This window comes from Rhinoraja longicauda, chromosome 3, assembly GCF_053455715.1.
Source record: "Rhinoraja longicauda isolate Sanriku21f chromosome 3, sRhiLon1.1, whole genome shotgun sequence".
NCBI classification, from domain to species: domain Eukaryota; kingdom Metazoa; phylum Chordata; class Chondrichthyes; order Rajiformes; family Arhynchobatidae; genus Rhinoraja; species Rhinoraja longicauda.
Genome location: NC_135955.1, coordinates 81,084,446 through 81,111,061, shown reverse-complemented (window position 1 = coordinate 81,111,061; position 26,616 = coordinate 81,084,446). Strand labels below are relative to the sequence as shown.

Here is a 26,616-nt window from a genome sequence, read left to right as displayed (position 1 = left end):
AACCAGTTTCACAAGTCCAACCAGACAATTTCCATATTACAAAAAAAATGTTTCAATTATATAGTTGACAGAATCAAACTTTTAATTGACAACAGTGAGAATTTATTCTCCACGACTGAGAGATGACCAGGTATTTTGACAAATACTAACTTGAAAATATAAACCAACGCTGTGACTGCAGATTTAATTACAGACAAGTATGAATCCTTTATGGAAATTCCTTCAAAATGCAAATTAGCAATGCAGAGTTTTAAACCATTTCAAGTTTATTGTGCTCAGAGGAAGCTACCAATAAAAACAACCTAGTTGGCTTAATCAGCTGAGTTTTGACCAAAGATACTAGAGGAGCAAGATGAACCACTCCGTCAAAATCGCCTATACTGAAGTGCAGTATGCAAAGAAGCGTAATGTCCGCCATTTTAGTAGGCAAAACCCACCATTCGCTATGCCTCTCGTAGTGTAATCAGTGTTTTGGGGAAACAGTATGTGTGATGATTCCATTAAAATGCAGAATATATCTCATCTATCAATTCACAGATTTTTGTTATTTTTCTTTTAAAATGTTTCTGCAAGATTTGCCTACTAAAATGGCGCCATGACATACTACGGTTTTTAGGGTCGAGTGGTCTATCTTGCTCTGCTCTATTATCTTTGGTTTTGACCAGGTTGAAATTAACATAAACTAGCAGTTAAGCACATGTTACCAAGTGGTCAGATACAAAACTAGACTACAGTTAACTTCATGGCATCAGGTTTATTCTTGTTAAATTTCTACCAAGATTTAAATTGAAAAAAATATCAGCAAGCAAGCCCTTAATCTCAGAGGTTAAGCTTTCATCTATCCTCTTTATTCAATTATTTTTATTGATCACTCCGTAAAGAGCAAATTTGTTTCTACAAAGAAAAATTTGAATTGTCTTAAAATAATAGGAAAGTGACTGAAAATTTGGTGAAAGGGCTGATTTTGGAAAGATTGTCAAAGTGTAGAGAAAATGTCACAGGAATTATATTGGAAAATATATCCTGTTGTCCCCATATTCTCATGTGGTTTAATGTAAGATGCAAACAGCGTGTGTTGCAAACACATGAACATAATTCCAGTGACCAGAAAAGACTAACCATACACACTTCCTTGCAATGCCTAACTTCTTAAGAGACTAGTATCAATTCAAGCTGGCTAGTGATTAGAACCACCTAACAGTTTTTAAAGGAGGGTTGAGATTGGACGAAATGGTGGAAGAACTTCTGTCATTATTTGGGAATTGGTGGACACCCAGGCTGAACAGAGGCAAGTACAAGAACTCAAAGAGTTAAGCCAAAAGGACAGTGCAGAAAAAATTCAAAGATATCTCACACACAGTCAAAATCAATTAATGGTTCTTCGAAATGCATCTTCCAGTAACTGACCCCTCACGGTCAAATTTACTCATTGAGCCAAAATCTCATCTATCCACCCATTCACGTACCAAAAACATCCAACAGGACTCACAATTAATTTCACATTATTATAAATGTAACATTACCCCAACTCTTACAGACACACCTCACATCTTGTACGTATGACCAGGCATTCGGTACTGGAAGGAAAATCACACTAATGTGTTACACAGCACTCACTGACACATTTGCCTCTTTCACTTGCATTACAGCAGTAGAATTAGCAGGTTTTGCAATCAACTAAATGGTTCATCTCTACAAGAGAAGCTGTTCGTCATAATTCAGACTCGATTGAAAAGGAGTGAAAATGAGTCTTCATCCTAAAATGTTTAAATGGTGCAAACAACATATCTCAAACTCTCATGCACAACACTCCTGACCATAATTTTGTCCCTATCCACCGAGTCCAATCTGGGCAAGCAATATGGAAGACATCTATTATCCAATCCAATGCTCACTGCCTCTCGATCAGAAAACAAAACACGTTTATTTAAGAAGTGTAGCTGCATGTGGCAAGTCACTTGGCACAAGTTGTCAGCAATCAAGAGCATCTTCTAAATAGATGAATGTGCTGCAAACTGGGATATTTTACAGACGTCCCCAAGTCTGAAAAGCTCTAGAGGCATGGAAATTGACGCCTGCCATGACCTTCATAGCCACTGAAAGTGTGGTTCATGTTATGCCCCATGGTTGTAGAAAGTCACATGTTCAATCAGCAGTTCTTTAGAAGTACAGTAATCTCAGGAATTCCACATGGAGGAAAAAGCTACCATAAAACCTTTGATCAACAGAATTTCTCAAGCTCTTTCCCTCTTCCAGCTGACTTTCCTGTCCTGTACCCCCTCTACATTTTCTGAAGATCAATAGGAATGCTCACCATAGCCCTCAATGTCTGGGTAAAGTAGGGTTTGACTGAATCCAAGGAAAAAAATCTTATTTCACATACATGCCCCTGTAGGTTTCAGTTTGCATGAAGAAATTTACAAATAGGAACCAGTCCTCTTATGAATTAATCACTAATATCCCTACCAGCAAGTATTTGATAATTCTTTTGAAACAGTACAAGATGAGAGGGTGTGAAAGGTTGCTAAATGGCATATTCAAATCAACATTGTCAGTGGACTGATTTCACAATGTATCTGTACTTCATTATTCCACATTATGCCTTCATGGAAAGTAGATATAATTGCAAGGCCAGCAATCTTTGCACGTACATTAAGAGTAAGTGATGTTATAGATGGATAGGATGTTGGATTTTATGCTCATTTGACGAAGTGTTGTAGACTTGCATGATTTGGTTCAACCCAAGTTAGTTGTTAGAGTTTTGAATTTTTCCGAAGTTCAATGGAAGGAAATTCTGTCTCATGTGTCACTAGTTTTCACACAGTCAGTCCAATAGCATAGAGATAATTGTTGGAGACAAGGAAAGTGATGAGGAGTTAAAAGTTACGGTACCATTAACATAATCATGAACCTCACGTCTGCAGACCACGTCACCCAGGTGCAGCACATAGATCAGCAAAAGAAAAGAACCAATCTTTGCAAATCTTTGCGAGTCTGAGCAATGTAAAGTGAAATTACTTTGGGAGATATATATATATATATTTTTTTTCATATTTCAGATACAGCGAGGAAACAGGCCTTTTCGGCCCACCAAGTCCACGCCGCCCAGCGATCCCCACACATTAACACTATCCTACACACACTAGGGACAATTTTTTACATTTACCCAGTCAATTAACCTACATACCTGTACGTCTTTGGAGTGTGGGAGGAAACCGAAGATCTCGGAGAAAACCCACGCAGGTCACGGGGAGAACGTACAAACTCCTTACAGTACAGCACCCGTAGTCAGGATCGAACCTGAGTCTCCGGCGCTGCATTCGCTGTAAGGCAGCAACTCTACCGTTGCGCCACCGAAAACAGCTTCATTTATGCTTTGGAGATGATCACCCCTGCTTGATGACCCATCTATCCCTCAACATCCCCCCCACCCAATCACAAAAAAAACCTGGAGAAATTGCACGTTCATTAAAAACAAAAGGAAACAAGAGCAAGGAAAGGAAACGTATCATTGGTATAGCACAGTTTAATAATCTAGCATTTAATAAAGTGGAAGAACAAACAATTCGATGGGCACAGAGAATGTGACAGCTTTGAACTTCCATTTTTCTAGAAGGCAAAATTTATACATTGCTTGTCAAATTATGGAGAGAAGGAAAACTGATCTTTAAGTGTTAACAATTACTCTACGAAGTGAAGTTAATGAAAATAGGCCACTTCACACTCAAGTCCAGTCATCTTTTTAAAGAGCATCAGAGACCAAATACATCAGCTGGTTCTGACATACTCTATTCACAAAATAAGTTCTGTTCGTGACAGCAGAGCAGACTGCATGCATCTGTTTAGAAATAGCCAAATGACAATGGAAGTATTTTCTTGCCTTCCTTGGCTAAGCCATCTTTTCTAAAGAAGAATGCAAGCATTTTAGTGGGATGTATTTTTCTATCTGGTGATTTATTGCAAATATACAGAAACTGAATGCTGCAACTAATTTTTCTTGATTGCACAATAAAATTCTGAGCAATGGACAAATCATATATTTAATATTATATCTGTGGTTTCTTAATATAAAACATAATATATTCATATATTAAAACTGTGCATATGAGACACTACAAGATCTTACTAGCATTCCAAAATTTAAATTTATTAAATTTACATTATGCAAAAAAATCTTCAGCACATACAAATCTATTTCTATTTTATAGCTTTTAATTGACTGAAAATGTTAAACATATTTCTGAAACTGTATTTGGTTCTAACATCATAATATATCACATACAAGTATTTGATTACATATTGAAGAAATCTATGAAAATGTCCAAGCTCTCAACAGACCCACACTAGCGAAGTTAATAGCATTTCTTAATTCAACGTGGGTTGTTTTCTTGTCATGGTGTCACAAATCTAGTTAAGATTAATTGTCTACAGAAATTAACTGTTTAAATATCGAAAATAATTGAAATTATTTTGAATTGACAAAAAAAAATCAGTTTTAAATCATAGCAGTCAATGATCCCAAGTTTGCTTTGATTTGGTTAAACACAAATGCTAATTTTAACAAGATATGGATATTCTCTGATCTAAGGCCAAATGCGTGACAGGTTTTGATGTGTTAAGTAGAATAATTTTCGTCAAGGCATTGCTTAAGGGATTGGAACAACAATTCTTACAGCAAAGGGAACGTGAAACACGTTTTCCCCTTTTTATCTACAATGTGGTGTACGAATTACAAACCCAAATTGAATAAAGCCTATCTTTCAACTATGTTTTATTTTATTATATGGTAGGTTCTACATATTATATTTGCTGCCTTGATGATGTTAAATATAACATTACCTCAAGGATTACAATGTGCACCATATTTTTCACACAGTGAAAGCAATTCTGTGCAATAATTTTATTAAAGTAATTTATGACAACGATGGCAATGATAGTGCAAGAACTGCTGTGCTATGCTCCAGAACAAAACAGAAGAGGCAAATATGGAACCCATAGAGATCCTGTTGGCAACTCTAGATTTATTATGATATTATGAATATATTGCCCTTATGGTTTGCGTTGAAATAAAATTGAAACCAATGAAAGATAACTTATGGAAAACTGCTCAGAAGTTAGTTTAATTTAATTTATAGTATTAAGTTAAATTTCCCTTTGCAACAGATGGTCATTAGATTTTGAAAGCATTCTAAAAATTAATGACAAATGAAATAAAAATAATCAAAAATGCTTGTTATATACTGGCAGCTTTATTCCATTATCCTGTACAAGTGATATTGATCAGTAGTAGACAGGAGAATCAATTTTGCAAACTTAATGTCACTACATAGAACATTCCTGACTTAAGATGGTATATTAAACATCTTTGCAGTTAAGAGCTTAGCCTCCACTGACAATATGTTGTATTGTGTACAAAATATATTTTAAATTTGTTTTTTAAAGTCAGCTTACTGTGTGCAATGAGTGTTAGACCTTAATATTCCTGTTTTCATTAAAATAAATCTCAATAAAAAACAAACAGAAAACCAGTTAAAACAAAAGCCAAAGTAAATTATTTCAAAGTGAGATCTTGCAATAACAATGAGCCAAAACTGTTCATTGCCATTTCTGCCTTGGCTTTTATTTTTTTACTCATTTTTTAATAAATACTAATGCCACAAAATCAAACCAGGAAGTCAGGATTTGCTTTGCAAATAGATATTCAGTGCCGGGATGTTATTCTCCACGACATTCGAAGAGATGTGTGTAAATCATGCCTACTCACAAAAACCAACCTAGTAGTTCCACAGTTCATTTGGAAACTAATTAACAGAACCTGATGTGTTTTCTCATCTCATAACTAATAAATTTGGATCTTGCACTCAAAATTCCAAAGTGATATTTAACTACAAGATAAAGAAAGAGCTAACAAAAATGCAAAAACTAGTTTAACCATAGTTCTTTTCATAATCTATATTAATGAAGTGGTTCAACATCTGGTTATTTTAGTATGAAGGATGCTAGTTTGTGCTTTGCTTTAAGTATAGCATTTTGTGTGGACAAGATGTAAGTAAGCAGATTCATAAAACTCGACATGCTTCATCAGTAAAAGTGGTCAGTTCCGTGGAAACGGTCGCCATTTAACCTCAATGCAAGCATATAAGAAAGAATGAAGAATTACCAAATAATCATGTCAGATTCCTCACAGCAAATCTATTTGGGTATTCTGTTGCTTGACTACGTATGGAATTCAACAGCAACAGGAATAATCTTTTTGAGCATTTACACTGGGGCATCTACTCCTGGATCTTGCACCTAGTTAGATCACAGACCAGAACCAACACTGCACCATTTAAATGGCCTTAACGTTGCAAGAAACAATGTGTTATATTTTATGTACAATTCCAAACATTATTAGAGTTGCAAGAAATTATTCACAGCTCAAGCAACACAGACTGTTGTGGGGCATTTGCATGTTCTCCCGTTGACTGCACGGATTTCACCTGCTGATCTGGTTATCTTCAAGATCCCAAAACATGCTAGAAGATTATTTGGCTACTGTAAATTAGTGGAGATAAGCGACAAAGAGGAGTTAATGGGGTCTGAAAGAGAACTGGTTGCAGGATTACAGCAAAATAAAGAGGGTGGATGGAATTGCTTTGCTGGAGTCTGTTTCAAAAGTAAGCAAATAAATACATTTTTTTGGAAAATATAAAAACTGGTTTATTAAGAACAGCTTTCAAATTACATTCAGAAGTGTAAACTAAGAGCTTCGCAGCTTTGACAGATGACAGAACAGAGGCCATGGCATTGTTGTCTGTCCAATGTTTTCTCAACAGTTCCTTGTTGGGGTCACTTCTGGCCTAATGACATCAACCAAGGCTTAAGTGTGAGCAATAGACTGCTCACATGAAAATTTGGTTCAATGTTTTCTTAAAATATTTGCAACATGCAATATATAAAATGATTGTATTATTGCAAATCAAGTTTACAATATAAGGTAAATTACTTGCAAATAATATAAAATAACAGACGGTGAACCAATAACTTTTCCAATAACAAGATAGTTGCTGAAACTTTATTCTTGGGAATTCTCTTGGGAAGTCACATTTTTCCGTTAATCGAAGGTGGTACACTGCAACTGCTTTCAGTTTCCCAAAGGGTGAATCTCTGTAAACAGCGCCATCATTACATGCAACAAAAAATATACTCATTGGTGCTGAAAGTCAATCTTGCTAAACGTTTTGAAAAGAACCATTGCTTTGCAAGTTCATATCAATCATAAGTTTTAAAGCCGACTTTAAATCGCTATTATAAATGCTATAATAAGGATTATTAGGACTTAAATCACTGATCCTTGAAAACCTAAGACCCTTATATTAATAAGAAGCATCAACTACTGAAGTGTGTTGGAGAAATGTACCTCTGGAGGATTGGTTAAATGTCAACATTAAGTTGGCAGTGCAAGCTACAGATAAAATATGATTACTAGATTCTCTAAATGTACCAGCACTTCTAGACGAAGTGCGTAACATTAGATTATCTAAATGTGCTGATAACAATCAGAAATTAGCGCTGAGGCGAGTCTAGCATTAGACATAGAATTAAAGGATTAAACAGCATGGAAGTAGGCCCATCAGCCCAATTCATCTAAATGAGCTAGTCCCACTTGCCTCCACCTGACCCATAGCCCGCCAAACCTTTCCTATCCAAATATTGTCACAGTGTCTCTTAAATGTCATCTCTCCTTAAAACTCAAACCTTCCATCCTCAAATGTTTTCTGTATCTTTTCAAGTATAATAACATCCTTCCTATTACCGGGCAACCAGAACTGTACACAATAATCCAAATGGGGTTATACTCATGTCTTATATAGCTGTAACTTGTCGAGCCAACTCCTGTACTCAATACATGAAGGCAAATATGACAAACGCGCTCTTTGTCATCCCGTCTACCCGTGTCACCACTTTAATGGAATTATATATCCACCCCTACATCTTCATCTACTGATCAGGGTCTAGTAAATCAGGGTTTACCGGAAAACAAGTGATTTAATACATTCGTTTTCCCCCCAAAATTTATCCCAGAGGGAAGTGAAAGCTAGAACAACGGAGGGATTTGAAAAAATAAAATCAGGGAATTGCAGGCTACGGCTAAGTTGAGCAACCATGCTCATATTGAGCGAGCGGTGAAGCCTCTTGGTGGACTGAGTGGCCTAATACTCCTATTTTTCTGGATGATTGTGCTCCAGAAGCAAAAGTTTGTCCATCTCTAACTACAGTGAAAAACAATTACATCTTACTGAAAATAAATCGATGGGGGGATTCCTTCTCAACTAATTGTTCCATGCATTTATTCAGTAAATAGATTAAGATGCTTTAACTCATTAGTTAATGCATAATATTCAGTTTCCTAAAAATATATGGGATAAATATATATATATATATATATATATATTTTATGATCACCAAAAGGTCCGACCGACCAGATGAATCTGACAATGTTTGCAGTTTTGTATTGCAGAAGTAGTCAAAATTCCTTAGTACATTACAAAAATAGCTTCCACGCTGGCTGATTCCTGAAAGACACTAATCTGCCGCAAATAGTAAACTATTATATGAGCATGCAAATTTGGAGCAGGAGGAGTAGGATACTTGTCCCTTGAACCTTTTAACAAGATCACGACTCACTTGACTTAAATTTCCCATTCCCATCTATCCATGGTAAGCTATCTCCCCTTTACTTATCAAAAATCTAGTTTTGTTTTATAATATTAAAAAATCTGCATTCACCGGGGCCTTTGATGAAAAATTGCAATGATTCTTAATCCTCAGAAAACATTTGGCCCCATCCCTCTTATTCGAAAATGTGAACCTTCGGTCTAGATTCCCCCACCAGAGGACACACACTCTCCACATCCACCAGGTGAAACCCCACAGGATCATGTGTTTCAGTCAATCCTCTTGTACTCTAGCAGGTATCATCCTGGCCTGTCCAGCTTTTTCTCACAAGGCAGCTTGTCCATTCCAGTGCCAGATCAATAAACCTCCTACGAGTTGATTCCAATACACATACAGTCTTGCTTAAGTAAAGAGATTAATGCTGTACACAGCATTCCAGAGATGCATTCGCTCCTATATAGTTTTATAGACAATCTCCTAGTTTTTCATTCAATTCTCCTCATGATAAATAAGAATGATTTGTTAACTTTTCTAATTGCTTGCTAAGCATGCTTACTGACCTGCTGAGTGTTCCCAGCATTTGCAGATCTGATCTGCAACGATTTTATTTGGATTTTCATTTGGAAATATACCATAATTCATTCACTGTTACGTATAAATTCAGAAACTCTCTACCTTAACAGCATTGAGGACGTGCAATCATATTGTCAAGAATAATTAACAATAGAAAATCCATTCTAACTTCACAGTATTGTCCACAATTCAAAATTGAGCCAAGAACATTTATCCTTTTCCTAAAGAGATGGCTTTGTAACATAGAACAAAATTAAAATTATGACATAATGTTGTTCAAAACAATGAGCACAATATCTACTGCCCAGTTGGGAGCACATAGAAATCACATATATCATACAAAAAAGAAAATTAGGGGGGGAAAAAAATCAAGTGACCAATTAACATTATTTTTTAAGTAATTCCCTATTGATTGGAATTCATTTTGGATGATAATACAAAAACAACTAAAACATAAAACACAAATCTTATGTAACTAGACATGTAACACAATGCAGATATTTGCCCAGTACAAGTATTCTTCACACGGCCTTGCATCATGCTATTTGCCTAAATAAATAATCTTGTGTACTTTTTTTAAATGAACGTCATACCAGGCTTATCTCACCAATGAGAAAGTTAGATAATTTCTGTCAACACAAGTTCTTTTTAACAAAAGTTGAAAGCTCATTAATAATGTTATCTATAGATACCGTATAGATAGATGCATACAGATAATATGCAGCAAGGTAGCGCAGCGGTATAATTGCTGCCTAACAGCGCCAAAGACCCGGGTTCGATCCTGACTATCGGTGCTTGTCTGTATGGAGTTTGTACATTCTCCCCGTGACGAGCATGGGTTTTCCCCGCGAGCTCCGGTTTCATACCACACTCCAAAGACGTACAGGTTTGTAGGTTAATTGGCTTGGTAAAATTATGATTTGTCCCTAGCGTGTGTAGGGTAGTGTTTATGTGCGGGGATCACTGGGATTTCAAATGGGATAAGATGTTCCTGGGAACATTCATTTGAATGGGGCCACAAACTAAGTGCAAAAAAATAGCGATGGTCAACTGGTTATGTTCTCTTACTTTACGCTAGTGTTTTTATTCCATACGGACAAAGCAAATCCATTTAATAGATGCATCGTCAACCACTCTAAACATTCATTCCATCCACTACCTGTGTTGCAGTGTATAACAATCTACAAGTACTTACATTAATTACTTTGACAAAACATCTCAAACTTACAACTTCTGCTACCAGGCACAGGGTAATCAGATGGATGGCAAAACCACCACCTGCACGTTACCCACTGTGGTGGCTTGAAAACATACAACTAATCTTTCTTCTCCTCTAGTACCAAATCCTGGAACACCCTACCCAACAGCACTGTGGGGCTACCTTGATCATAAGGACTTCAGCTAATCAAGGCAGTAATTCATCACCGCCTTTTCAAGGATAAGGATAAACAATACACCTTGGCATTGCCAGCAATGCCCAGATACTAAGAAGTAAATACACAAAATTAGTTTTAAGAGATCTTTAATTTGCTCAAGTGTAATTTTTTTTTTAAAGTTATTGGCAATCTAGTCCAGTAATCATTAAATGTCTCAGTTTAAAACCCTTCAACAGAGGTAAGCTGTGAAAAGTTGTCAAAGGTGTTTTAGGGTTAGGCCCAGTGGTGCACCACGTGAGGCCCAGTCACCACATTGTGGGATGGCTAAGGGGTGTGGAGGATCAGCTGGAACAGCCCTGCACATCTGGACAATTCATGTCCAGAAAGGCAGGCAGTGGAATGGGTCCTGTACAATCCAGCCCTATATAAATACTTGCATTCCAATTGATTACAAATGGCCTAAGTTTAAAATCATCGCTCATGGTACTGGCTGTGCAAAGCATTGTATTATAACCTCATGCATGTGACTTGCAAAAGCTGCAGGGTGACTTACTAGAGGTCATCACAATTATGAAGGATTTTCATATTGGGAATGCATTAAAAAAAAATCCACTTGTGGAAAAGTACACAACTAGAAGACATTAATATAAAAGTTACCAAAAATCCATAATTCTCAGGATTAAGTTCAAACCTCGTTATCCAAAGGATGGTGAAAAAGTGGAACAAGGAGTGGTTGAAATAAAAAAAAGCAAGAAATTCATGAGGAAGAACAGAATTAGACAGCTATGCTGACAGATTTATACGAGGAACTATTGGCAGTGACTCAATTAGTTATGTCGAACAGACATTTTCAGCACTGTCTTATCTACATAAGTACTGTTAAATGGAGAAAGTAATTCAAAACCCTTTAAAAATAAATAGTACTACACTATGAGGCATCAATAACATTTGATTCTGTTTTACAAACATGCTCATCGCACCTGTTTGGTATTGTGAACTTGTATTAATTATGGATTTTCAATTGAATCACATAATCTAAAATCATGAATGAGTCAATTCTAATTGTTATTCAAGTATAATTATACATATTTAATATGTAGTTTGAGGAAGTGTATTTATCTGATGATATTTGTACACTTTGTTCCACATGACAAGGCTCCTCTAACAGCAAAGAGTAGGAGTAAACGGGTCCTTTTCAGAATGGCAGGCAGTGGCGAGTGGAGTGCCGCAAGGCTGTGTTGGGGCCGCAACTGTTTACCGTATATATTAATGATTTGGAAGGGGGAATTAGAAGCAACACTAGCAAGTTTGTGGATGACACAAAGCTGGGTGGCAGTGTAAACTATGAAGAGGATGTTAGGAGGTTGCAGGGTGACCTGGACAGGTTGAGTGAGTGGGCAGATGTGTGGCAGATGCAATATAACATAGATAAATGTGAGGTTATCCACTTTGGCAGCAGAAACAAGAAGGCAGATTATTATCTCAATGGAGTTAGGTTAGGTAAGGGGGAGGTGCAGCGAGACATGGGTGTCCTTGTACACCAGTCACTGAGTTGGCGTGCAGGTACAGCAGGCAGTGTAGAAAGCTAGTGGCATGTTGGTCTTTATAACGAGAGGATATCAGTATAGGAATAAAGAAGTTCTTCTGCAGTTGTATAGGGCCCTGGTAAGACCACATCTGGAGTATTGTGTACAGTTTTGGTCTCCTAATTTGAGCAAGGACATCCTTGTAATTGAGGCAGTGCAGCGTAGGTTCACGAGATTGATCCCTGGGATGGCGGGACTGACATATGAGGAAAGATTGAAAAGACTAGGCTTGTATTCACTGGAGTTTAGAAGGATGAGAGGGGATCTTAAAGAAACATATAAAATTCTAAAAGGACTGGACAAGCTAGATGCAGGAATTTTTTCCCCAGTGTTGGGGGAGTCCAGAACCAGGGGCCACAGTCTTAGAATAAAGGGGAGGCCATTTAAAACTGTGAGAAAAAACCTTTTCACCCAGAGAGTTGTGAATTTGTGGAATTCTCTGCCACAGAAGACAGTGGAAGCCAAATCACTGGATGGATTTAAGAGAGAGTTAGATAGAGCTCTAGGGGCTAGTGGAATCAACGGATATGGGGAGAAGGCAGGCATGGGTTATTGATTGGGGACGATCAGCCATGATCACAATGAATGGTGGTGCTGGCTCGAAGTGCCAAATGGCCTCCTCCTGCACCTATTTTCTATGTTTCTATGTTTCTAACACCTCCCAAATCAGAAGTCTCATACACAAGAGGGTCAAGGTGGATGGGAATTGTAAATTTCCCCGGTGTGGGACAAATAAAGGAATATATTATTAACATCACAACCTTCAGGTTCTCTTCCAATCAGGCACCATGCTGACTTACACAAGAAAATACATGCAGGAGTAGGTTAAATAACCTCATTAGCCTTCCCCACCATTCAGTAAAATCATGGCTATTCTAGCCCAGCCCTTATCTCTTCTGTACCAGTTCCACTTTGGCCTGAATTGCCCAATTTTTCAAAATATTATATATCGCCCCTTCTAATATAGCCTCCATTACATTCTGAAGGAGAATTTCAAACATTCACCTCCCTCTGCGAAAAGAAATTGCTGAGCATCTCAGTTTTATGTGACCATTTCTTTATTGAGTACCTTTTCCCCTGTGTTCAATATTTGCCTACTGGTGGAAAGTATCAAACTCGACCGTCAAGGCCTCTCTGTATCTTATACATATATATATATACACACACAAGAAACATCACACTCATTCTTCTAAGTACCAAAGAATACCAATCCAACTGCATCAACTGTTCCATTTAGGACAATCCCTTCATCCCAGTAATTAGCGTAGTGAAACTCTTCTGGACTGCCTCCAATGTCAATCTTTTCTTATATGAGGGATCCTAAACTGTTCATAGAACTCCAGGTGCAGCCTCATCAACACTCTGTACAATTGAAACACAGCCTCCTTTTTTTAAACTCCAACTCCCTTGCAATAAAGGCCAATTTACCTACCTGACCACTTGTGACACATGCCAGCTACCTTTGTGTGATTAATGCATAAGAACACCAAGAACCCACTGTCACCCATTTCCATGCTCTTTCCTTTCAATTCTCATAACAAAGTGCTTGATTTCACACTTTCCCAAATTATACCCCAATTATGCCAAATTTTCACTCAACCTATGTAGATCTTGGCGCAGACTAAAAAACATCCTCATTGCAGCATGCCCTCACACCTATTGACTTGGGCATATTACATGGTGTTCACGTAAGTGGTAACTAATTAAGGAATTAAGGAACAAGGCTGATCTTTGGGCATTCCACTAGTTACCTCCCATAAGGTCATAGGGTCATAAGTGATAGGAGCAAAATTAGGCCATTCGGCCCATCAAGTATACAATGACATTCAATCATGGCTGATCTATCTCCCTCCTAACCTCATTCTCCTGCCTTCTCCCCATAACCCCTGACACCCGTCCTGAAAAAATACCTATTTAATACAATAGCAGCATTTTGCCGACAAGAGATATTGTTATCTTGTATTTTATCTCCCGTCCTTTCTAAATAAAGTAGTTATATTTGACGATTTCCAATCCAATCTTACCCACTCAGAACTCTGTTTTGAAACCACACCTGGAGCATTGTGTGCAGTTTTGGTTTCCAAATTTGAGGAAGGACATTCTTACTATTGAGGGAGTGCAGTGTAGGTTCACGAGGTTAATTCCCGGAATGGTGGGACTGTCGTATGTTGAAAGACTGGAGTGGCTGGGCTTGTATACTCTGGAATTTAGAAGGATGAGAGGGATCTTATTGAAACATAAGATTATTAAGGGATTGGACACGCTAGAGGCAGGAAATGTTCCTGATGTTGGGGGAGTCTCGAACCAGGAGCCACAGTTTAAGAATAAGGGGCAGGCCATTTAGAACGGAGATGAGGAAAAACTTTTTCACTCAGAGAGTTGTGAAGTTGTGGAACTCTGCCTCAGAAGGCAGTGGAGGCCAATTCCCTGGATGCTTTCAAGAGAGAGTTAGATAGAGCTCTTAATGATAGCGGAGTCAAGGGATATGGGGAGAAGGCAGGAACGGGGTATTAATTGTTGATGATCAGCCATGATCACAGTGAATGGCAGTGCTGGCTCAAGGGCCGAATGGCCTACTCCTGCACCTATTGTTTATAGAAATCATTTCAACAATAACTCCACTGTCTCTGCAGCTACTTCCTTCAAAACGTTTGGGTCTTGATGATTTGTCTTCCTTTAGTCCCATTAGTTTTTCTAATGCCTTATCACACATGGCAAAGATTTTACAAGTTCTTCCATGCTATTTGAAACTTGTCCATTTGTTCTTTTTTAGAAAAAAAGCTTGTCTCTTGAATTCTCTTACTGGTGCCTGACACTTCAGGCTTTAGGTATGTGTAGGAACTCTAAGAATAACTAATTCTTAAAATGATACAATTTGCGGAACCCGCCGCTGTGTAAATGGATGCAAAGGTTTGGTTTAAATTAACTGCCATTTCTTTGTCTCCCATTGTTAATTCACCAATCTCATTCCCTCAAGATCCATACTTACCCGAGCTATTCTTTTCATTTTTAGATATCCATTCAATGTCTTGTGGTTTTCTTTGATATATCTTGCCCGCTTTCTCTCATATTCAATATTCTCCACTTTTATTAGTATTTTAAAGTTCCATTTCTTTTTCCTGAAAAATGGCTTCAATTTTTGCTACTTGTTTGCGCAAACTTTTGTATAATATTTTCCTTTATTCCATAGCTAACTGTACCTCTTTCTCATTGAATCCCTCTTTCTGGATGGAATGAATGTCTGCAAAGCACTATGAAACATTTGCTTATCTTGGAAATACATTGGAAGCCCTTCATTGTCACTTGGAGTTTCTGGTTACTATAGAAGGGGCTTTGCCAGAAAGACAACAGTTCACAGTAACACCTCAATACCACCTTCTCAGGAGCAATTAGGGTTGAGTAATAAATGCCAACAATGTTCAGGTCTTGAAAATGGCTGGGGATGGCAAATTCTCTGTTCATTCATGAATTAATTGGATTTTTATGATAGCCCAGCAATTTCCAAAAGGATTTATTTCCAATTACCTGATGCTATATCGATATAACAATTTGCTCTGCCAAGATTTCAACTGAATTATTTGTCCATGCCTATAATCACACACTATCATGTATCTTTTAATTTTCTTTTGCAAGACAAAATGATAACACGGCATTAGTTTATACATGATAAAATTCCAATATTTCCCAGGCTGGACATTTCCACAGGGAGAGAACGAGGGCAGCTGCCAAATTCCATTCCCATATTTCTTACCAGCCCGCTTAAGTGGTGAATTGGCAAAGACTTATGCCTGGGTCACATGCATGCCCTTTTGGCCATCAATTGAAAAGACAGTAAATGAAAGAAAACAATGAAATCAAAATTTCCGATGTCAATACAAACTTAACAGAACAAGGAGATGATGACAGCAATGGCATTTTTGGCTCGGAAAAACTACAGTTAAGTTATGTGAACTAATTTCAAAGAAGCAGCCCAAATTAGAAGGCTGAGTAAATCTAAATCTGGCAAATTTAACTGAGCCAAAGTCAAGTGTAGGTATTCTCAGACTGACTGACTCTTAAAATGGTACAATTGGCTATTATAAATGCAATCTAATACAAAAAGCAAAAGAAAAAAAAGACTTAATTTGGAATGGAGCCGTTTTTAGTTATACTATCAGTGTTCAACGGCCTTGGTTCGGATAGGAATCTACAAAATGTAATCGTGGACTCAATTTACAAGCCCAGGCTTATTGTATAATATTGAGGTAATAGTTCTAAATTTAAGATCTTAGGGCTAAAAGATGACACCGGCAAGATTCCATTATAGTGGACTTCAAGATTACTGTTGTACACCATTTTGTGAATGTGGCATGCAATGCATTTTCGGCTTATTGTTCAGCAATATTACATTATTTATATCCAGATGTAAAAACACACTTGAACATTTTATTAGTTCACACTACAGTAGGGCATTCGGGCAAGCTAAACCTGCACATTATGGTATTTCCTTGAAATTGACACGAACCAAAAAAAATATGCAGCAGTTTAGTCGAAACAATGCAAGGTATTAAACTGCACTCAAAATGCTGAGAGTGTGGTTCACAATGCAAAGGTAAAGGAAATTCTGAATTTGCACATCCGGTATTTACTTCCAAACATAATTAGTATTTGCAAAGGAAATCGTAGCATCTAAATCTACAAATAAAAGCCGTTCAATAGCAGATATTTATCAATGGGCTTTTTTCTTTTGTTTACCCATAACTCGCGTGTAAATTAACTGAGAATTTCTTATTAAATGTAAAAGGCTTGAAAAAAGATTGAACGTGAACTTTACTCATAGCTACTAAACAAGACACTGATCTGTAATGAACAAAACAAAATCACAATGTATCAGACACTTCATATGACATTGCTTCATATTTTTGGTACACTTCCATAGCTCTGTTTAGTAATGACATCAGGTATTACTACAATACTATGCGTTTTTTAATAAAACAATTCCCTCTGTACCACAGGCATTAATTGTCAAAATAAAAAGGTTTAAAAGTAGCAGTGTTCTACTTTCCCTTGTTCTGATCCTACAAGGTCATATAATTTCATAGAGGTATTGATCTTATAGAGGTATATAAAATCATGAGGGGAATGGATCGAGTAGATACACAGAATCTCTTGCCTAGAGTAGGTGAATCGAGGACTAGAGGACATAGGCTTAAGGTGAAGGGGAAAAGATTTAATAGGAATCTGAGGGGTAACATTTTCACACAGAGTGATGGGCATATGGAACAAGCTGCCAGAGAAGGTAGTTAAGGCAGGGACTATCCCAATGTTTAAAAAACATTTGACAGGTACATGGATAGGACAGATTTGGAGGGATATACACCAAATGCAGGCATGTGGGACCAGTGTAGCTGGGACATGTTGGCCATGTGGGCAAGTTGGACCGAAGGGCCTGTTTGCACACTGTATCACTCTATGACTCTACCAAACATACACAAGTTAATTTTTACCAGGTGCAACTGAATACCAATAGAGAAAACAGCATCCTGACTGATTTTGTTCTGTCCAATATCAAGAACAAGATTAACGTTGGAGTTTTAACTATTGCCCTATATTAAACCATTTTACTCAGCACATAGCATGGATCAAATCGCGGGCCACCTTACCCGAGCTAATTAATTTCTGGGTAATCTAGCTCAGCCATTAATAGCTGTGATTATTTATTTTATTTATTGCTTGCATAATTTGTGTAATAGCTTTTCATATTCTTAGCCTATTCCAAAACTGTTTAGAAAAAAACCCAAAATTGTTGGTTGTATGTGTAATGTCATTTTATTAATCTGCTGTCTGGCATCCATACCACAGCAACAATGATATAAATTTGCTTCACATTTCTTTCCAAAGAAACAGAAAACCTGCCTTTAAATCTTTTCTTTCACATGGTGAGATATCCCAAACTGCTTTCACTATCAATATACTCGTTCCGAAGTGTAGTCACTTCTGTTATGTCGGAAAACATGGCAACCAAGTTCCATGTGGATGGGAACCAAACATTGGTGTTGAAAGAGAAATGGTAGAACATTTGGAGAAAAGGGGACGTACAATGTGATCTGGGTGTCCTAGTGCATCAGTCACTGAAAGGAAGCATGCAAGTACAGCAGGCAGTGAAGAAAGCCAATGGAATGTTGGCCTTCATAACAAGAGGAGTTGAGTATAGGAGCAAAGAGGTCCTTCTGCAGTTGTACAGGGCCCTAGTGAGACCGCACCTGGAGTACTGTGTGCAGTTTTGGTCTCCAAATTTGAGGAAGGATATTCTTGCTATTGAGGGCGTGCAGCGTAGGTTTACTAGGTTAATTCCTGGAATGGCGGGACTGTCATATGTTGAAAGACTGGAGCGACTAGGCTTGTATACACTGGAATTTAGAAGGATGAGAGGGGATCTTATCGAAACGTATAAGATTATTAAGGGGTTGGACATGTTAGAGGCAGGAAACATGTTCCCAATGTTGGGGGAGTCCAGAACCAGGGGCCACAGTTTAAGAATAAGAGGTAGGCCATTTAGAACAGAGATGAGGAAAAACTTTCAGTCAGAGAGTTGTGAATCTGTGGAATTCTCTGCCTCAGAGGGCAGTGGAGGCCAATTCTCTGAATACATTCAAGAGAGAGCTAGATATAGCTCTTAAGGATAGCGGAGTCAGGGGGTATGGGGAGAAAGCAGGAAAGGGGTACTGATTGAGAATGATCAGCCATGATCACATTGAATGGCGGTGCTGGCTCGAAGGGCCGAATGGCCTACTCCTGCACCTATTGTCTATTGTCTATTGAATTGTCAGGTCTCTTTGAAGAAGTGCCATAGGATCTTTACTTTCTGAAGAGCGTCCAGAATTTCAACAGATCGACTGACTGACGTTACTTCCAACGGTGTAGCACTCCATCACAATGTTGCCTAGAGGTGACATTCTAGCTTTTACATCCACATCCTGGCGTGGGACTTGGATTCACAAATAAATGTGTCACCACTGAACCAAGATGACACAAAGATCAGAGATTAGTATTTTAAATTTACAGAAATGTACCCATTATACCCTGCAAAATAAAGTCATTATGCCAGTCGTTTTTGTACATTGAGTTTTCAGACAAATTTGCCTGCTTATTCTTTTTAAACAGCAACTGTGGGTTAACAGACATTATAATATATTCCTGCCAACTAAAATTCAAGTGTGACATGCTCAACAGGGCCCCAAGGGAAAGAAAAAAAGTGCTCATGAAAGATACACCAGTAAATCACTTAAAGAGGCTCAGCCAGCAAGATAGAAATCACAGAATTTTCTGTCCTTGTCACAAACACCTCCCACTTACTAACCCGGAAAAATACTTTTTAATATAACAAAACTGAAAATAGATTGTCAGTTTTTAAAATCCTGCAATATTCACGAACAAAACATTGAAAAAATCCACAAATACGGCCACAAGCTTTGCGAGTAAACTGAAATGTTACTGTGTAAAGGAATGCTACACATCACATGAGAAAAAAATGTGTTCATCATAATATCTCACTGACATTTACAGTGGAAATAAAGGCTCATGATAAGCCTATAAAAATGTGGGTTAGGCAGTACATTGATCATGTGTCTTCCTCTCAGCATTAAATACGAGTGATATGATATGATCATTATATGATCAATTATGAGCAATAGACATAACTTCATGGAAGATCAAATTATAAAAAGGTGTTACTGATTTATTGCAGATGGCTAAAATTAGTTTATATTTTTAAATATAATGTATAAAGTGGAGCTGTATACAATCCATGCAATACCTATCGAACTGCTTCTCATTCATGTGCTATGTCGAATGGCAAATAAGTATCTTTAAAAACAAATGTTAAAAGTGATCACAATTTAAATGTACAGTACACTCATAGAAAATATAGCTTTCTGAAGCTTGTTTCCCATGTTTTTTCCAGTGATTTTGATTTATTGCAATGCTAAAATTTGTCCTCAAGCACACAGAATAGAATGGCTGCTTATGGCACTGAGTGGTTTCATTGTTTAAAATATTCTTTAAAAAAATCTCTGGTCAGAATGAAACAGCATGTTTTTCAAGAACCCCTCTAAATTATGCTGGAATTGTACAAAATGTATTATATTCCCGTTTTAAATCTTTAATCGAATTATCTTTGACAAAAAAACAAACACACTTGATTTCAAACCAAATAACCCATTTTAATCATGTCCCAAATTGCATAAAATTTAAATATATAAAAAAAGCACTTAAGCTTTTGTACAATATTATGCTGTGTTATGTGTATCCGACGTTGGCATCTTGCACCAATTTCATTTTTCATGATTTAAAATAATTAAGACATGAATAATATGACATTAGAAAATGATGTAATGATTAGCTTGATAATTAATCACTAAATTCAGAGAAAGAGGTGGAGTAAGCTAAAGGGGGCACTGCAGAGATTTGATTTTAGCAGTTTTAAATTACAGCTTAAGTAGGACAACTGGCAGGGATATTGTCTCCTCATATGATAATCAATTGAAACTGGAGTGTGCCTTGCCATGCTCCAGCAATCAGCTCTGGTCTCCAACCAATCAGGATGACAGGTGAACCGCCTAATCCTTCCTTTGTATGATACACAAGACTCTTGTCAGTGCTGGTTTTTCATCAATTGCCTGTGAAAGCCTGTCTGATTTCTTGAAGATGACAGGCCACACTGAGAGATTGTCCTCCACTGTCCAAACGACTATGTGACTTTAAGATTACAGGACTAATGAGTATATCTCTCATCAGATATCCACATGCTACAAGTTTGCCTTGGGCCGGAGCAGATTAGCTCTTAATCCTACAAAAGCAATAAGCAATTATTAAGATTAATATCTGATCTGATGCAACAAAAGTCAGTAATCCAGATACAATTCCTGCAATATTAAACATAGTGGCTCATCTTCAATACATAATTAGAACCACAAAGAACTGCATGATCTTTAAAATTATCCATACTGAATTGTTAATGTAAAATTTAAGTGGGATATTATGAAATTATAATCTGATTATGTAGAAATGGTTTTCTGTATTACCTAACTAACATCATACGATTTTGAAAGGTAATTAAATGTCCAACTTTTAAAAAGTATCCTACAATACGGAATCCTGAATTCTAATGCCACATTGTGCTATCCCAATGTATAATTTCTCCTTAATTACTTTAAAATTACCAAACATCAAAGCTGTACAAGAGTATGAGCATCATGCTGCAAATTGCCACTTCAAAGTCTACACTTCCTTGTCTGGCTAAACTGTTTATTATCGACTGGTCTGAGTAATAACTATTTTAACATAACCTGGCACCACAGTGTTTCTCCAGAAAAAAATCTTTGCATATCATATTGGATTAAGGTCCTCGTTGCAACGTGGTACTAATATCTGTATGTCATTACCATTTGCATACTGATTTTGTATTATTTAATTCATTCATTTTCTTGATAAAATTTGTTCCAACAACATACAGCATTTCTAGACTGGAGATATGTGCTGCATTTTTTTGTTTGGTCTCGAAAAACCATCTCTATTCCATTTGTCAACACCAAGCACGTCTTTTCCACGACCTTGCAAATTCCAGCATATTGTCAACCTATCAGTGTTTTTCTTATGCACGTTTCCTTATGCAAGAGAGGAACGAGGGCGTAAAATGGCATCTATGTGGTGCAAACTAAATAGATGGAATCAAAGAAGTGATTGTTTTTGTTTGAGGAAATATAGTATTTTTCCTAAAACATTTCAAAGCAAATAGTAAAAAGTGAGAACTCAAAATAAGCATTGACAAAAATGTATTAACTAATTGAATTGTATGAATCAAAAGTCAGATATTCTTAAGAGATATCTTTGTCAAGCCAACAGAAATTGATTTTATGATACTCTATGATTGCTTTCCACATGCTATACCTGTCAGCATCGCTAGCAAAAGAGAACCGTGGCTGTCATTTCCCAGGTTGCATGCCAATGTTCTTTCCTACCTGTGTACTCATACAGAGATACCAGGAAATAGAAATAACCTCAACACCAAGTAATCCTTAAAACTTAAATCAGCACCAAGGAATCCTCCTTCAGGTTTGAATTGACAAACTCTATCAACCAAATTATATTTAGATGCAAAAGATGACTTGGCTTTGAACAAGTACTCTGCCCTCTAGCAATACTTATCTGTTATACATTAACATTGAACTTAGCTGCATTTCTTAACCTGCTATGTTTCACTCTATGGTTGCAATGATGTGCAATATGTTTTCAAAACTACCTGCTTTACAATTAATTATCTTACAAGAGTTAAAGGTTGAAAAAGTTGACTAATCTAAATATATATCGCTTGAGGGAATATGCTAATATGTTACACTTCTTAAAAGAGAAATATCATGTGTCTGTGCTCCAAAGAGCCAGTTTCTTGTTCTTTTATATTAACGTCAAATAGGAACACGGAGCACACACAGCAAGGTCAAAGCATCAGGATGTAATCAACAACACCACATATCTGACATTGCAAAGTAACGGGTTTCATCAAACAAACATCGGGACCTCAACAACGCCTGAATACGGAAAATAAACGGAATGCAGCATTGATAGCTGGTTGCAGTGGTTTGCAATACCTGTCAAGAAAGTGGGGCGGCGTCGCTGACAACTATTACAAGTGACAACCATAAAGTAGTTCAGAATTTAAAATTGATCCTATCTGCTGGTTGGATTTCACTCATTGTCTAATCTTCTCTGGAAAAAAAAAGACTTCTCCAAACGGAAGGTGTGCATGTGATTGATACTTGACTACACGTGGTGTCTGCTTTCCACCCGAGTAACCTACTGGCCTCAAATAGATTTACATTTATTTGATCGAACGGTGTCAATAGAATTCATTGGGGAACATCTGAACAATATGTTTTAAAAAATCGCCAGATATTTGGTTAAACGACTAAGCGGCAACGAGGAAGAAGTAACACGACCTGAATTCTCCCACAATCCTAAACCAGTTTTATGGATTATCAGTTTCAGTCTTGTAAAGGGGCGGTATCAAATCTTCAGCATTTTCCTAAAACAAACGTTCAACCACCAGCCAGTACAGAAAATATTAACGCTCCCCTTTCGCGTGATTAGCTGATACTGATTACTCCCGAAGGATAAACAAACTGTTTGGACTCCTCGACTTGATGTAACGTACTGCCACTTAGATTTATGCTGTGCAATACGTATTCGTCGCTTCTATTTCATTATTGCGAGATCTGTCATATTTTGTTTTGACAACCCAACTTCGAGCATGGCCTTCTCTGACATTAGTTCAACAACTTGGATTACAATGTAACATATTACAGCCATTAGCCTGATACATTAAAAATCTAAAGGACAGATCAACACTCCGGAAATAACTGATCACTTCCAGAACATATAGATGGCACCTTGTAAAAAGGGAATACATATTTTAATTTCTCACTAACTAATGGAAAATTTTGGCCAAGTTCAATACAACTCGAATTTTATCCCAGTAAAATGCATTTCTGGTTCTGCATCGAGTTCACAAAAGCGTTCCTGTACTCATGTAGCTAATTTGTCTAAAAACTTGCAAGTACTCGGAATGAAAGAGGGAGGAGGCCAGTATGAAAAGGAACTGTACTTTGTGTAAAATAACGTTATAAATATGTAGCGTGCCGTGTTAGGAATCAGAAATAAAACAATGCATCGATGAACTGAATGGATGGAAGGATGACATTAAAGAACAACTTAGATCTGAATGAAAGTTGAAAGTAAGGGATGGATGGAAAGGTAAAGGTGTGTGAAGGGGGGAGGTTGATGTAGGAGTCTGAAGATTGAAAATGAAGTTTAAACAATGAAATCAGGTTGCCCGTGATGACGAGTTGGTAAGATACAAGTGTTCAATACATTGCGCAACAGTATTTGAAAAGCAGCTATCCACACTCCACTGTCAGAACATTTCCCACCGCGCCAGCACTGACGGCCCATTTCACAACAATAATGCAATGCCGAACAGCTACTTGGAAATTAAAACAAGCAGCTTTTTTTTTTCCCCCGGACGGCGTCAACTTCCCTGGACTGCATCAGTGCAGGAAGTCCAAATCACTACAGATAAAGATTGATAAAGTTGAGGAAATCGCAAATAAACAACCTACGCCACAGATCCAGCGTAATTTAAGTAACATGACTCTTTGCATCCGATGAAATGCGGGATAAAAGCCACTCCGTTATTGCGCAGAAGTATGCACAGCATCGAGTCCTCACTTTCAATATGAACTGTCACTGACAAATCACTATAAACCATTGAACAAAACACTGAAGAAATTTAAAGAAAGTCAGAGATGATGTGGATTTCCACCATTGCCATCGCGTTACTCAGTGAAGGGTTACAGCATTACTGCTGCTACCAATGCCAAAAGTATTAAATGATTAAATGCACTGTTAGATTTCATCCACCATGCTATTTCTAATGGTTAAGGCACTTAGTAGGGACCCTCGAAACGATCAACAGAAATCCCACCCCAAAACAGCAATCGCGTCGTGCAATATTACTGAAAACACTAAGCAGAAAGGCGGCAAATTAAAAATGAACAGTGACTGGGATTTTTTCTCCACTTTGCATGAAGTATTCCTTTATCACCCAGCGATGTATTGCACGCATTCTCCATTTTAGTCATTAAAATGATTTCTGTACTTTCACACAGAACACACATGTCAAAACAGAACCTCAGAGAAAAGTAAACGCACAGGAGAGTGTGTGTGTGTGTGTGCGGGGGTAGGGGAGGGGGGGTGAATCACTTACCGCACAAACCTCCACGATGTTGCGTCCTCGACCTCAATTTTCCCCTTCTTGAAAACGAATTGAAGTTACTTTAACAGCTCCAACTTCTTTGACACCCTGGATTAAGGAGAGAGCAAAGAATCGACCATGTTACCAGCAAATCAGCCGGCGCAAAGCTCGTCATCATTCACCACCACAACAACACGTTTACGGGCCATGTGAACATTAAAGATTAAACAAAACCACGGCTGAAACAATAACACAGAGTATTAACATTTAATTCCCTCCTCGGGTTAGCACAACGCAAGTTTCAATGGGGTGGGGGAAAGCAAAGGAAAAGCAAGCCAATTTAAACCCAGTTATATCCACAGGCCGTAATTTGCTTGCCCCATAGCTTGAAGCATTAAACAATTACTGATGTAGTCTAGTCAATAAAACTGAACTGCTGTATATTTTTGCAGCAAACAAGTTTCTATTTTTTACTGACCAGCAGTGAGATGAAATCGACTGTGAGGACTGAGATTCGTATGCATTAAAAAAAATTCTTAAAGAAAAAGCTGCGGCACTTTAAAAAACTGACGTGTTGAGAGCTATGGATAGAGCCATTTCGCAGAGTTAGAGAGAGAAAGCCCTGCCCGGTTACTCAGTCAGTCTCCCTGTCTATGTGTATCTGCTTCTATATTTAGCGGAGCAGCAGCTCGGGCAGGAGGAGGCGGGGCCCACGCCGCGCTCGCTCCCGCCGCCGACCCTACGTCACAATCACACGCGGGCCCGGCGGCGGCGGCGGCGGGAGCGCGCCCGCGTACGGATACAGAGCGGCCGGAACCAACTGCGCACCGGTGAGCCAGCGCTGCCGCCTCACACCTTCGCCCAACCACACAGGCCGTGTCACCCTCCGCGCTTGCTGACAAAGGAGTTCGGTGTCCGGACTCCCCGCTGCTGGTGGTGGTGGTGCTTGTGCGTGTGAGAGAGACCGGACCGGTGCAGCCCGCATCCGCAGTGGGATTGCAATCATTACCGATATCAAACTATCACAGTCTGAAGAAGGGTCTCGACTCCAAATGCCACCCATTCGTTCTCTCCAGAGATGCTGCCTGACCCGCTGAGTTGCTCCGGCTTTTTGTGTCTATCTTCGGTTTAAATCAGCATCTGCAGTTCCTTCCTACACACAGACTCAATTCCGATGTTTTGTTTTCATTGCAAAGCTTTCAATGCAAACTCACTTACGCTCTTTAAGTGGACTGGAGAGTTGCTTGTAATATATGTTTTTGCTGATTGTATGCCTTGTTGTCACCTTCCCCCCAGCTAACAATGAACCATTCTACATTTCCTTGATTAGCGTCTGCTTTGATCTGTCGTTTTCACCTTACCCTTCCATATCTCTAGTCTCCCTGTCCCCTGACTCAGTCTGAAGAGGGGTCTCGACCCGAAACGCCACCCATTCCCTTTCTCCAGAGATGCTGCCTGTCGCGCTGAATTACTCCAGCGTTTTGTGTCTATCTTGCTTGTTGCTTGCTATAAGATGTTGAAGAAGGGTGTCGACCCGAAACGCCACCAACTCAGCTCTCCAGAGATGCTGTCTGACCCGCTGAGTTACTCCAGCATTTTGTGTCTATCTTTGTTATAAAATAACATCTCGCTC

The 26,616-nt window shown here is 38.1% G+C and overlaps 1 protein-coding gene across 8 annotated transcripts in view; it reads right to left on the bottom strand.

Moving 5' to 3' along the window:
* mef2cb (myocyte enhancer factor 2cb) overlaps positions 1 to 26,108 on the bottom strand; it is a 209,851-nt gene extending 183,743 nt beyond the window's left edge. For 3 of the 8 annotated variants that reach the window (XM_078396522.1, XM_078396528.1, XM_078396523.1), the window contains exons 1-2: positions 25,462 to 25,706; positions 24,996 to 25,091 (exon numbers count right to left, since the gene is read on the bottom strand). The gene's annotated coding sequence lies outside the window, so the exon portion shown is untranslated. Of the gene's footprint in view, positions 1 to 24,348; positions 24,400 to 24,995; positions 25,092 to 25,461; positions 25,711 to 25,992 lie in introns of those variants that run through there. The other 5 variants (XM_078396526.1, XM_078396529.1, XM_078396524.1 and 2 more) reach the window with 4 other exon arrangements.
* Between the last annotated feature and the right edge of the window lie 508 nt (positions 26,109 to 26,616).